Consider the following 14376-nt stretch of genomic DNA (forward strand, 5'->3'; position numbering starts at 1 on the left):
TCTGATCAAACATTGGACTAAAACAATGTAAGAGAAGAAAAGCAATACCTCCTCTTCATTTTAAAACAAATCATGTCCTTTCTATCATTTCTATTTGGCTGTTAGTTTTTTTTTTTTTTTTCTCTTTGTGGTTTGTTGAAACTCTGGTTATATTAATCTTACCACTTAGAGTGAAAATTTCCCTCTATTTTGTATTTTATATTACCATTTCAGGGTTTTTTGCTTTGCAGTAACTTTTGTGTCTTATTTTTAATAACTTCTTTTGTTTTTTACAGATTCTAGGAATTTCACCTTGCTTCTAAATGTTATTACCACCATAAAATACTTATGATTTTAATGTTTATGCATATTTAATTTTCTAAATCACTATATGTTGTCTTATGAAGTATCAAAACTGCACCAGAAGGCATTCCTGCTCCATTCATTTCATATATGTCCAAAGAATATGTAAGAGTAAAGAACTTTGAAACGGCCTGCATTTATAGATAAAATAAAGGTCTTTCTCTAAGTCATAGATTTCCGACTCAATTCTCTGTAGATCTTAGGCCATTAGAAAAACACAATATGTGGGATGCCTGGGTGGCTCAGTCAGGTAAGTGTCTGTCTTCAGCTCAGGTCATGATCCTGGGGTCCTGAAATCAAGTCCTGCATCAGGCTTCCTTGCTTCTCCCTCTGCCTGCCGCAACCCCCTGCTTGTGCTCTCTCTCTCTGACAAATAAATAAATAAAAATCTTTTAAAAAACCATAATATGTAATAGTAATTGTATTCTCTATCTCTATAACAGATATATGGAAATTACTTAAACATGTATTACCTAAATTACTCCTGATAATAAGTATATAACAAATCAGTCTAACATAATTGTCTGTTCTTTCTTTCTTTCTTTCTTTCTTTCTTTCTTTCTTTCTTTTTCTTTCTCTTAGAGACAGAGTACACAAGCAGGGGATGAGGGAGGCAGAGGGAGAGAGAGAATCCCAAGCAGACTCCAAATTCAGTGTGGAGCCCAATGCAGGGCTTGATCTCATGACCTGAGCTGAAATCAAGAGTTGGACACTTAACTGACTGAGCCACCTAGGTGCCCCAACTGTCTTTATTTTTAATTTTTTTTTATTCTGAGGTAATTATAGATTCACAGGTAATTGAAAGAAATAATAGAGAGCTAACATCTACCTTACCCAGTTACCCAATGGTAACATCTTGCAAAATTAGAGTATAATACCACAACCAGGTACTATTCTTATTTCAGAGTGGAAATACACTTAAAAACGTCTTACACTGGTAATCAATAATCTCCAAATAGGCAGAGAGCCAATTAGATGAATGCCAGAAAAGTCTATTTGCAGAGGGCGGGGGGAGCAAAAACAAGGCATAAACTTAAGAAATGTGTATATAAGGAAATGTCTGTATAAGGAAAACTATCATATTTTTCTAAAAGACACAAAAGGAGATTTGAACAAATGAAAAAACATGCTATTTTCTCATACTAAAAGACTCAACATCATAAAGATGACTATTTTTAAATTTAATACCAACAAATATACTATTAGGTTTTTTAAAATTTTCTTCCTAGAACTAGTTAGGTTGATCATTAAGTTTATATGAAAAATTAGTAGCAAGAATCATCAAGAAATTTTTAAAAGAGAACAATGAGAACAGACTAGTTCTACCTCTAGCTAAAGGAATATTATGTTTTAGAACATGGATAGATAGCATGAAGCAGAATAAAAACATCAAAAAACAAACCTCAGGAAAAAAAAAATTAGAATGAGGTGAAGGTAAACCAGTAAGGAAAAGGCAGACTTTTATATAAATAATATTGTAACAACTTCATATCTTCATAGAAACAGTTAAAATTCGGTCCATTCCTCACATCAAAAATAAGCATAAATTCAAGATAGATTTTTAATTCAAAAGAAAAAAAAAGTAAAACTGGAGATGTATTAGAAGTAGGTGAATTCCTTTTAACCAAGAGTTACAGAAAAATCTTCCTAACTACGACTCATAACTCAGAAGAAATAAAAAAATGATTGGAACCTAGGTCCAGAGAAATGAAAAAAATATAAGAAAAGAAACCTTTGGCTAGGCAAAGCAAATGACAAAATAAGAAAAGTATTTGTAATTTTTCTCAGAGACAAAATGTTGGTATCACTAATACATAGAGAGGTCATAGAAATTAAGTCAAATACTAACAATCTGGTAAGAATACGGACAAAATACATGAACATATAACTCACAGAACAACAAACGCAAATGGATTTTAAAATCATATTTTAAAAATGCCCAATCTTGCTCATAAGAAACAAATAAATAATAATACAGAAAAAATAAGGAAAGAACTTGTTTTATTAAAAGTTTGAAAACATGTTTTTTGGCAAAGCTATAAGGAAATAAGAATGATCATTATTTTTCTAATAGGGATTCAAAATGGTACAACTCATAAGCAGGAGACCATACAATATCTAAAAACAAAAAGTGTATTTGCTCTCTAATTCAGGAATTTTCAGGAATTTTTACCAACTTGCAAAATTACAAAATGGCTCCTAAACAAAAATATTCATTGTAGTATTATTTTAAATAATTAAAGGTTGGAAGCAACCTTCTCTGTTGAGAACTGAGGAATGAAATATATAATATCCACAATGAAGTACTCTGCAATTGAAATTTTAAATTCAAATTGAAATGACATTAATTCCTTAAAAAAAATATATAACCTTACCTTTATTCTATATAAAGCGGTAGAAGTACTCTTATTTAATTCCTTGCTACATTTCCAAAATTTCCTTTTATTAATAAAAGGACATCTTTGATAAACATATCTTTCAAAAATGTATCATATATCTCTATTTTAATTTCTTAGGAAAATTACTAAGAGTAAAATAACTGGATGAAAGGATAAGAACAACCTTATAGGTTTTGATGTATATATCTAAATTTCCTCAAGAAAAGTTATGCCCTTTCACGCTTTTACCAACAATATATGGAAAGGCCAATCTGATAACACTTTTGCACATACTGTAAAATCGTTGAGTTAGATATTTTCCAACATGTTGGGTAAAAAACTGGTATTTTACAGATCTCATTTGAATTTCTTTGGTTTCTAGTAAAATGGAATAACTTTTCAAAAATCTTTTTGACATTAATATTTATTTTTGAATTTCCCATCTGTGATCTTGGCCTGCCTCCCAATTCAGGTATTCAATTGTTACTATTTCAATTTTTATAAATATTTTAAATACTGCAAATATTTATCTGTCAAACATATGGCAAATTTATTCCAGTGTGTCATTTTTATTTTTCATCTGCTCCTTTTTAAAATTATATTTTGTGGGGGACCTGGGTGGCTCAGCCTGTTGATTGCCCAATTCTTGATCTCAGCTCAGGTCTTGATCTCAGGGTCATGAATACAAGCTCTGCTCTTAAAAATTAAATAAATAAATAAATAAATAAATAAATAAATAAATAAATAAATAAAATTATATTTTCTGATTAATGCAAGTAAATGATATAATGTGAAAATTGCAAAGAGTCATGCTTATAGTAGATAAATACAATGTATAATCCAAAACAGATAAAGTACACAAATTATGAAGCATAAAGGAATGTTCTTTATAAACAAGAACTTGAAATTCATATGATTGACTTATTTCTGGACTGGATTTATGCATGGAAAATATCTCCTTTCTTTGGGGATTTAAAATCAGTCTGGATACATTGACCATTGGAACATGTGAACATCAACTTGGAACTCCATGAACCAATGTCTTCATGGAGCATGTAGTTTTTAAGATTCCTGTGCACAGAAGCATAAGTAAGGTTTACTTTCCAGAATCCACCTGATTTTACTCTACATTTTTTAGTTTTAAATATCTAAAAAAAATATTGACTAATAGACTAAATCTCTGAATTGTAGACATTCTAATTAGTAAAGTTTTGCTTTATTTGGCTTCCCCAGATTTTGCCTCCTTTTAAGAAACTCAAGTATACCTTCAAATGGACCATCTTCAAATTGCTGCAATTATGCTACATATGCTGAAATTTTAAAAAGCAGCATTTGGATTTAATTTGAGTGGGATTAATTCTCCGAGTTACATCAAACATGGTAGCTCAATGAATCTGACGTGTTTTCATTAGATGGAAACTGTCTTCCTTTTGACATTATAGTGATTAAGCCAGATTTATTAATTATACTTGAATTTGTAGAAGATTCTGATCACTGTTCTAGCACAGGACAATTATTATATAGCAAGTCAAATGAAGTGTCAAATTCAAAACCCTAGAGAACTTCAGGTCCCAGAAGAACAGAGAACCCTTGAGATACTAAAACTTGTCTAGAGTATATCAGCATTAAATTATCTATGCTGAAACAATTCTTACAAAACTAATATTAGAATCTTGAGCTTCCTTTCAATACATAGATAGTAAAGAAATATATAATTTTTCACATCATCTAATCAGTTATGGCCTTTTAAATTTAATGAACCGAACTGGAAACTTCATTCTCATTCTATATCCCTTTCCCGTTTTTTAATTCTAAAGACAAGTTTTATAATTTTTATTTCCAAGATAAAGTTTTAGAACTTCATATATCCTAAGCCACATTTAATATATTAAGGTTTTGATTATGGGGGTGCCTGGGTGGCTCAGTTGGCTATGGATCTGCCTTCAACTCAGGTCATAATCTCAGGGTCCTGGGATGGAACCCCATGTCAGGCTACTTTCGCTTCCTCTCCCTCTGCCCCTAACCCTGCTTGTGCTCTCTCTCTCTTTCTCTCTCAAAAAAATAAAATCTTTAAAAAAAAAAAGATTTTGGGGACACCTGGGTGGCTCAGTCAGTTAAGTGTCTTCTTCGGCTCAGGTCCTGATCCTGGGGTCCTAGGATCGAGTCCTGCATCCAGCTCCTTGCTAAGCGGGAATTCTACTTCTCCCACTGCCTCTGCCTCTCTCTCCCTGTCTGTCTCTCAGAATAAATAAATAAAATCTTAAAAAAAAAAGATTTTGATCACGTAATTTTGGATGTCTGTCCCACTTTGTTTTTCACTTGACTTTGTACAGATTTAACATTTGTTCCTGCTGCCAAGTCAGATCCTTCTGATGTTTTTCAGGCTTGACAATTTGGGGATTTTTAACATGTTTTGGATTCAATTTTTATTATTAAAATTAGAGAGGCTTATTATTAAAATTAGAATTCATTCAAAAAGAAATAAATTTTACTTTCCATATTGCATTTCTAGGCACAGCCATTTCAATGGGAATTTGAAAGATGGATTAGGGAATTCTAGCTGTTAATTGATCTGATTCTCCAATTAGCAGGATAGACATCTGGCCATTGACTTTTTCCTTCCAAGAATTTTGGCTGTTGGGTAACAGAAGGAATTCACTCTCTATGGGAATGCTGAACATTACATTTTGAGAGCAACTGCATTAGCAGGGTCAAAAGCAATTGTGTCAGAATAAATCTGGCCCCTTCACCTTGCCTGTGTTGCTTTGGGATGCCTCTCAGGCCTGGTTTGCTAGCCAGCATAATCAAGTCAATGGGAGCTCTTTGGTAAATAGAGGCAGGGTTATCACTTGCATTGTAATTTTGTTTATAATATGTGTGCTTAGAGATGATATTCCCATTCAAAGATAAGAATCACTCAGCTGTTTTGTAATTATTTTATTCTTTTCTGTTTTAATATTAAATACATCTAAAATATATTCTGTATAAATTCAGAGTTTTACCATTTTTTAAATTTTGTTATGAGATCTTAGAGTTTATTTTTTAAGTTTTTATTTAAATTAGTTAATATACAGTGTAATATTAGTTTCAGGTGTACAATATAGTGATTCAACACTTCCATACAACACCTGGTGCTCATCACAAGTGTACTCCTTAAACCCATTACCTATTTTACCCATCCCTCCAATCCCTCCCTGTTGGTAACCATCAGTTCATTCTCTACAGCAAAGAGTCTGTTTCTTGGTTTGCCTCTTTTTTTCCCTTTGCTCATTTGTTTTGTTTCTTAAACTCCACATTTGAGTGCAATCACATGGTATTTGTTTTTCTCTGACTGACTTATTTTGCTTAGCATAAAACCCTCTAGCTCCAACCATATTATTGCAAATGGCTAATTTTATCACTGTAGAAAAACTATCATTGCTGCTCCATGGACAGAACAATGTAGACTTTTTTAAAAGGATATTAATATGAATTGAACTGAAATTTCTCTTATATACTATTAACATTTTAGCTAAATTCATGTCAGTATTTTTAGATTTCCTCATGTTTTATTGTTTATAAATTTCAGAATATTTAAAATACTGTTGATGAGGGGCTCTTTCTTGTGCAGTTTAATGGAGATGCCTTTAGTTTTCAAAAATAAGTAATATCTTTATTATTATTCTATACACATATTACTTTTCATGTATTTTTTTTTTCTTTTTAGCTTACTGTGGGCTTTTTTCCTATTCTGATATTTTTAGATTTTGGAAATAGTTTTTGAAACAACTATAAAGATGGGATGAAATTTATAACAGATTTCTTTATATTGGCCTATTCTTGCATTCTATTCCACCACAGTAGATTAGTCTCAAAATTCCTGTGAATTGGGGCTGATTCTTTTTTTAATATGAAGTAATAAGATAGATCAATATTTTTATTTCCCATGTTTCCTTTTTCAGATTTTGGTTCAGAGTTATGCAAGTGTCATGGAAAGAACAAAAAGTGTTATTACTTTTTCTGTTTTAGCAGAGAATTCATGACAAGGAAAAGTGGTGCCTTAAAAGTCATAAAATAAAAACTCACCTCTTAGGCTTTCTGGGCAAAGAATCTTTGTTCGAGCAATAAAAATTCAGTAGTATAAAACCCAAAGGGCACACAGTGATGAACTGGATATTTTTTCCCTCAAATCACATTCTTGAATCATGCTTCCACCCAACCCAGATCCACACATCTCAGTCCTCTGAAAGAAGAGAAACAGCAAGGCAGCATAGTGGTTAAGGACAGTCTTTGGAACCAGACACATTTAGGTTTGAAAGCCAGCTTTGATCTTAAAAACCTGATTTCACCTTTCTAAACCTCAGTTCTCTCTATGTAAAATAGAATAAAAATACCTTGCAGTATACATTTATATTCAGTTTAAATTCAAATAGTACCTTACATCAAGGATTAGTGAGGGCTTTGGAGAGAAAGCGTTTTGCTCTTTTGCTCTGTTTTTTAAGAAATCCAAGAATACCGTGTCTCCAACTAATAGTTGATGTAAAAATTAGTTATCCATCAGGTAATTCTTAAACAAACTGAATTTTGCTACATTGTCAACAAATATATTAAATGTTTGGTTCATACACTTACAAAGATCTCAAATATTTTTTGACCAAAGACTGTCATTTCTAGACTGATTGAAGATCTCTATATTAATGCAAGCTGCTGTTGTCACCAAAGAAAAATGAGTCATCAATCTTTTTTTAATTTCTATCAACAAAGCAGATATAGTCCTTTGAAATGAAAAGATACAATCCAAGTTTAGTTTGGGATACTAATATACAGTTTCTCCTTTGAAAAATAGCAATATAAATCCCACAAAAAGGGAGTTAAAGCAAATCGACAATAGTGCTGATACTGTTATTTAAATATTGTATGTTGATTGATGGCCATGTAAATATTTGAGTGAAGACACAATAATTAGATACTTCCTATCCTGTCTTCAATATCTGAAATTTGTGCAAAGAATTCCTACAAATGAGGAAGAAAATAAAAAATGGTCAAAATGATAGTGTAAATGATTCAACAGTCAATGTGTTATTTAGCAGATTTCAGTGAAATGTAGTGTTGCAATTCCACTTCTAGTTTGTAGGTTCGCAATCCAGGAAAATGTTTGCAACAGTGCAAAATGGAACATGAACAAGAATACCCATCCTATTACTGTTTTGATAATAAAGAGATATAAGCAACCTAATTGCAGCAGATGCTGTTGATGCCCTAACCATCTCCCCTTTATAAGGCTTTTTGTGCACCTGTCCCACAACTACCATGGGTATGGTCACTAAAAACTTCACACCTGCACCTTTCTCCAGAGACTCAACCTTGGTTGACAGAAGCTCAGGATATGCTTACAAGTTTTCCAAACCCACCTTTCCACTCATTTTCCTCTATCTCGTTCTGTCTCAAGAGTCTTCCATTAGCCTATAGATGACTGACTGATGTGGAAATAAATAACGCAGACTCTTTGCCTCTCGGTGGGGCAACCTCTGAAGTGTAATTCACACTCAAGAGCCCCTTGGATCAGGCTGAGGCTAGATGAGTCCTGAAATCACTTCTTTACCTGCTTTCCTCACTCCCTTACAAGGTTTTCCTTGGAGAAGTCCCTCAATAAATGACTTACACACAAATTTTTATCCCAAACTTTGTTTCTTGGAAGCTTGAGATAAATATTGTATCTGTTAGAAGAAGAATTCTTAACTGAAATATGACATAGGTGATGATGGACTACTCTGCAGTGGTAAAAAGAAATGAATCTACCTACATAAAGCAAAACATAATTTTAGGCCAAAAAACAAAGAAAAAAACTTACAGCCAATACCATCAATGTAAAATAGGCATGAAAATAATACTATCAATTTCTAATTAATTGTTTATTTGGAATCAGAAAGAATGGGGTATAAAAACTGAATTGAGTGTGGTAGATAGAGGAGAGATATAAAATAAAGCAATAAAAATTGTGTATGGGCCAGTGCTGAAAGTGCATATGAACTGAGGATTTTTCTACATGAATTTCATGACTCTGTCAAAAACGACAGAAACAAAATAACAATAATACAGTGGTTGCTTCATGAAAATTTTTACTCCCTAACCTGTAGTTCATTTCTTTTTCCTTTCCTGATTAATGGATAAAAGTATATCTAAAAACACTTTTAACTTATTTTGGGAGTATACACATATAAAAAAGACATTCAATTATTAATGATTTTCTGAATTATAATATATTTCCTTTCTATTTTTTCTACCTGCTCCCTGCTTTACTAATCCCTCCTTTAGTAACTTTCTAGATTACTATAAATATATATTAACTGGTCCTCTTTTTTAAATTTTTATTTTTATGTGATTGTTTACTGGTTCTTTTTTTTAATTTTAAATTCATTAGCCAACATATAGTACATCATTAGTTTCAGATGCAGAGTTCAGTTATTCATCAGTTGCATATAACACACTTAACTGGTCTTCTTGATACATTATTGGATAAGTGGCATGAAGATGATTTTGAATGCTACAGCTGCTATTTTTACATATGGAAACACAACTTCTTTGCATACTTTCTTCGGCACTATTCACTGACACATTGTCTCTAGACATTTTGCTATTTGGCTGCTACTGAAGAATTTCACCAATGTGTCTGCAATAAAATTTTCAGAATAATAGTATATTTAAATGTTTATATTTTGAAAGCTATTGATAAAAATTTGGAGGCAGAAAACTTAAATAAAATTTTAGTAATTTTATAAGTAGGACTCCAGAAATTCTAAAGAGACCAAGTCACTTGTAAAGGAAAGACTTGAAAGTATTTTATAACTCTTTGGAATAGATTCAGAAAATTAATATTTTCCATCAAAGAAATGAGTAAGAGAAGTGTTGGTGATTAAGACTGTATGCAAGAGATGAGACAATCTGGAAGAATAATTCATCACCGTCTAATATTGTTAGGTTTTGATTGTGTGCATGCATACTCTCCTTTTCTTAAAAAGAAAACACCTTCCTTTGGAATTTATTATTCAACAACTTATGGCAACATTCAATACTCATATAATTTATGAGATATGATTGGGGAAATGAAGCTGATATTCTTGTATATAAGTGGAGACATGTAAAAGGAATAGAATTGTTGACTATTATAATTCAAGAAACATTCCACATCATCTTAATCACTCTCGTGTTCAAAAAAGCTGATACATCACAGGGCTTAAAGATTATTTTACTGGATTCTAAAAACTGAGTATTATTATTATAAACTGATGTCTTTAAAAAATCTAACACTTGAAGAAATACATTGAGCTTTCAGTAATTCTCAACAGATACAGATTCTACCAAGTACTTTTAATGTTGATATTTTTTAATGGAAGCCAATCTACATAATTTCTATAACTCAGTCTTTCAAATGCCACTCTTGGGTCCTGAGAGAAGAATCTCAGTATTATTTGCTCTGTGGTGGAATTATAATTATAAATCAAGTCAGTAATTAAAGTCTGCTGTATATGGAAATAGATTCAGGTCACTCCTGAATCTGACATACCTGACTTAAATTATCTGTGAGTTGTCATTAAAAAATTTACATTAGAACTTGACAAAGAACTATGAATCTCCAATTGGAAATGATTACCTCAGGGATTTTTTTTCTTTTTAGTTTGGAAATCATGACAAATATCTTCTGGATGTCCTTGAATTACTAAAATTTTAGGCAAAGATGTGTGTCAGCATAGGTGCATTTACCAGGTAGATAGCCTATAGATTTTCATCAGACTCTTCAAGAAGATCTTGATCCAAACAACGACAACAATAACAAAACCCAACACATTTATTACATAACACCCAACACATTCTCTGTCTCCCTGCCTCCTTCTCTCTCTTTCTGCCTCTCTCTTAATCATTTCTCTCTTTGAGTTAAACAAAAGTCCAGAGAGATAAGTGGACTTGTCCTAAATGGACTTGTCCTTGTTGCATGGTTAGACAGAGCTGGGACTAAAACTACATTCTTCTGCTTTACAGTCCAACTCTCGTTTCCATTAAATCAATGGTCTTTCATCTCTTGTCAATATTTTGAAAGCATCAGTCTCGCACTACGGTAAGTACTCTATTAAGGCAATTATCAAATATACCAAATAATGATAGGAACTTATACTGTCTTTAGTATTTAAATATGCATTGTCACATTTTGCTTACTTAGGACCTGAAAAAAATAAATTTCTTCCTTTCAACTCTGACTCCTACGCAAAACTGTTAGGGATAAAATAAAACTGTCCTTTCCACATGTTTGATTAGTTGCCTGACAGGCTTTGGTAATTGAAACTAATTGAATCATTAACCTACATATACCAAAAATTAAGTCTGTTTTGATAATAGTCACATTAGAATTTGATGGATGGTTATTAGATGTCAACCTTATGCTTCTTACTCTTAAAAAGCTGTCTTAAAGTAAATAGCAGGCCGTTATATCCGAGTAATAGTTCAGTATATTTTAAACATACCCAATAAAGCCTATACACTGCTAAAGCTCAAACTTTGGAGAAATCTTGCTACTTCCATGGGTCTTTTAAAATTCCCAACATATTATCATTTTTCACTGTATCATATTCTTTCATCTTTTGTCGTTATTGTATCAGCCACATTACATCAAGACTTCAAAATGATTAACTCATTCAAATCATCAATCCATCTTTTAATAATGTTATACAACAAATTAGTTTTTATCATTCTAATGCACTTGTCATTATTCTTGTTTCCTTAAAATTGAAGTTGTTAAGCATACAGGTAGGTGATATTTAGGTCAAATGATCTTAATTCAGTTGCATTACTCTTTTCAAAACTATATAACACTAACAAAAGGACATATATGGCTCAGCGTAGATGAAATTTAATTGTTGGGATGGAAGGAATGGGCAGGGAAATGTGTGTCTGAGCCTTTCTATAAACAATAATTTTAATATCTGATATCTTTGGTAGATTCTTTTGCAAAGTTATTTTTTAAATGTGTAATATTTCCACAAAATTATAATACAAAGGCACTATTAGCATATTACGCTGAATAGGAAATCCTTTACTTCATAACACAGATGGTGAACGAAACAGGAGCCAAGAACTGAAAAATAGAAAGATCCCTCAGAACTTCCAGCATGGCAAATAATTCATATCATAGTACAATGTATTAGCAATTTTTAAGTTACTTTAAATAAAACTCATAAAGAATTTTCTTGAGATATACTCTTATAAAAAATTTCGAGTTACAATACATCATTGCTAACTATATTTCTCAACACACACACACACACACACACACACAGAGAAGGTAAATATGTGTGGTGATAGGTAAATAAGCTTGATTGGGGACACCATTTTACAATGCATATGTATATCAAAACATCATGTTGTACGCCTTAAATATATGCAATGATTATTTGTAAATAATATGTCAATAAAGCTGAAAAAATAAACTTAAATGAATTGAGTACTGATTAAAAAGAGTTTTCTCAACAGTTGGACATATTTGAATTTTCCGTCGATAAGTTATATTTGTAGCAGCCACACCTTTCCATGTTACAAAATTTCCTACAAACAATAGGAGTTAATTCTCATTATCCTGGCTTGCAAAAACTGATAATGCAAAGACAATGACCCCCCTCTTTCTACATATCAATAGAGGAAGATATAGAATACAGGAAAGATGTTTGGATCTTTAATGTGAGAACCTGAAATACTGGAAGATGATCTTGATGCAGAATTGTGAAGCAGCTTCCTGGCTGCATTGGACCTTGCTTGAGTCTGAAGAGTGGAAGATTGCAATTAGGTGAACAGTTGTGAATGTTTGGTGATCATAAATAACACCTCAAGGTATCTGTCACAAACATGTGATATGAAAGACACAGATATACTAGCAATACCATGTTTTTTTGTCTATGTTTATAATTAAATGAAACGCCAAATTTTAATTAGAGGTTAGGGAAAATAAGGTTTAATAATTTTCTCATCCAAGTTTATTAAACTGTCAATTCTTTCCATAACAACCAGCTTAAGTGGAGCACCTGGGTGGAACAGTCAGTTAAGAGTTGGACTCTGGGTTCTGGCTCAGGTCATGATCTCAGGGTCCTGGGATTGAGCACCCCACACCCCAACTCACCTCTGCCCCATGTTGGACTCTGTGCTGAGCAGAGAGTTTGAGACTCTCTCCCTTTGCCCCTGCCTCTTGCCTCTCACACTGTACTCTCTCTTTCTCTCTAAAATAAATAAATAAATCTTAAAAAAAAATAGCTTAAGAAAACCTAGTGGTTTCTCACAAAGCATCTGAAGTATTCTACTAATATGTATAAGAAGAATAAAAGCATAATAAATATTGTGACATTTTCTAGTTTATCTTTACTTACAAATTACTGATACAAAAGGGCTTAAAATGGATAAAAAATTTGCCAACAAAAGTTGAGGAAAACAATATTCTAAATCTATACAGCATCAATAAATAGTAGTTCACAAAATGATGACATACTGAACTATAAGATTATATACATCTTAGTGGTTTCTTCTAATAGTTGGGAATATGTAATTGAGAAGGGACTTTCTTGAGTAGAAATATTTTCAGAAAAAATTGACTAAACAGTTTAAATGAAAAAGTATAAAAAGGATCATCAAAAAGATTTCCTTTAAGTAATACTCAAGTCTTTTTAATATATTCTATTTTGTTTTATCATATGAAAAACAATTTGTCAGAATAAATTTGTAATATTAGATATTTTTTATTGAAATGGGAATGATAGAAAGCAAATAAAATTTCAAAATAAGAATAACCAAACATACACAAACAGCATATCAAGATAATTCTAAAAGGAACACACATATTTCAGAAAGGATTTAATAAGCCCAAAAGATACTTTTTATATAATAATTACTCTGCTTAACCATAAAAGTCTTTTTCAATACCATTATCATAACTGTAAAATAAAACTAATTTTTTATAACTTATTCTATTACATTTTAAGTTTTTAGAGATGTTCTTAGTATCTAATCTGGAGCTGGTGAGAAAAGATATTCTAGATTCTACAATGATTTTCCCCTACTTCTGTAAGATTAAAACAAGGTGAATGCTAAGGTCTAAATATGAGGATAAAGTTAAGTCCAACAATTAGATTGATTAGATGTTTCATCACCCCATGTGATTGGATTTACCAATATGTTGATGCTAAGTATTGAGCTAAGTAAGAGCTGGCAGGCAAAGTAGAAGCTAAGCAAGTATCTAACCTGAAAAAGTATTTAATGCAAAGTGCAAATACTTGTACCCGAGTTCTGAGAAAACCAGGTGCATATTGATTCAGAAGAGAACTGCCTAGCCCCTAATATTGCAGAAGGATCTTATAAGAACTAAATATTTCATACTGCAGTCAAGGATCCTGACTGAAACTATTGTTATTTTATAACAACCAATCTGTAAGGTAGGTAGAGCAGACATCTACTTTATATATGAAGAAACTGAGTCAACAGTCAGCGTTGTCCAAGATCAAACATTGATTTACTTCTGGGGTCATGACTGAAATGAACTTTCTGGATTACCATCCCACCATTCTTTCTTTCATATTGTGTTCAATATCAATAGATATGATGACAGTCATATAATTAACCTATCCTTTAGCTCAAATGAGTATAT

The 14376-nt window shown here is 31.9% G+C and overlaps 1 long non-coding RNA gene across 1 annotated transcript in view; it reads right to left on the minus strand.

Moving 5' to 3' along the window:
* Positions 1–3650: 3650 nt before the first annotated feature.
* LOC113255040 (uncharacterized) overlaps positions 3651–14376 on the minus strand; it is a 152649-nt gene continuing 141923 nt past the window's right edge. The window contains exons 4-5 of the long non-coding RNA XR_007190475.2: positions 6786–6942; positions 3651–3791 (exon numbers count right to left, since the gene is read on the minus strand). This is a non-coding gene — a long non-coding RNA (uncharacterized LOC113255040). The remainder of the gene's footprint in view (positions 3792–6785; positions 6943–14376) is intronic.

This window comes from Ursus arctos, unplaced genomic scaffold (assembly GCF_023065955.2).
Source record: "Ursus arctos isolate Adak ecotype North America unplaced genomic scaffold, UrsArc2.0 scaffold_5, whole genome shotgun sequence".
NCBI classification, from domain to species: domain Eukaryota; kingdom Metazoa; phylum Chordata; class Mammalia; order Carnivora; family Ursidae; genus Ursus; species Ursus arctos.